The 758-nt window shown below is 67.2% G+C and overlaps 1 non-coding gene across 1 annotated transcript; it reads left to right on the plus strand.

Moving 5' to 3' along the window:
- The first annotated feature begins 48 nt into the window (after nt 1-48).
- TRNAT-CGU lies at nt 49-120 on the plus strand. Its single transcript has one exon. It is a non-coding gene; the product is annotated as a tRNA-Thr (tRNA).
- The last annotated feature ends 638 nt before the right edge of the window (nt 121-758 follow it).

Consider the following 758-nt stretch of genomic DNA (forward strand, 5'->3'; position numbering starts at 1 on the left):
GGCGTCCCGCCGCCTCCACTGCGTGCGCGCGGCACCTCTCGCCCGTCAGGCGCGGTGGCCAAGTGGTAAGGCGTCGGTCTCGTAAACCGAAGATCGCGGGTTCGAACCCCGTCCGTGCCTGCTCGCGGGAGCGCGGGCGGCGGCCGCTCCGCGCGGGGAGGGCCCGTGGGCGCCGCCTTCTTTGCTGCCCCTTTTTGCCCCCGTCGGGCGAAAACGGGACGGGGGGACCGCGCTGCGGGGGGGCGGGGCCTGAGCCGCGGGCCCCGTGTCCTCGGGGAGCCCCGCGAGCCGGCGACGAGGCCGAGGCCTCCCCGGGGGCCAACGTGGGGCCTGCGGCTCCTGGCCGCGTGTCTCGGGTTCCCCAGGGATATCGGAGCCCGGGTGCTCAGCTCACAGCGAGGAGGCGCCGGGAAGCTGAAAGCCGGGAGCTCCCATTGCTGGTGTCTTTTTTGCAGGTGATTTTTTAGTTTTTTTTTTTCCTCAGGAAATCCTAAGCAGCCTCCCACGGAATATAGCCCCACTTACAAAGGAGGAATTAGGAAATGAGGATTGAAATGAGGCCCGTTTTTGTCCTGCCCAACAACAATGCATGGCCACTAATCCACTCAGAAGGCTGGAAACCTCGTCCGTGCCGAGCGGCCCGACCTCCCCGGGCTGCCCGGCCCTTGGTCACCGTCCAAAGGGCTTCGTGACCCCCTTACAACCGCTACTGGAATAAGGGCGAAAGGGGTGGGGGGCGGCGCTCGGGCTCGGGGCAG

Source organism: Nothoprocta perdicaria, unplaced genomic scaffold (genome assembly GCF_003342845.1).
Source record: "Nothoprocta perdicaria isolate Ctin4 unplaced genomic scaffold, notPer1 scaffold_46, whole genome shotgun sequence".
Classification (NCBI taxonomy): Eukaryota; Metazoa; Chordata; class Aves; order Tinamiformes; family Tinamidae; genus Nothoprocta; species Nothoprocta perdicaria.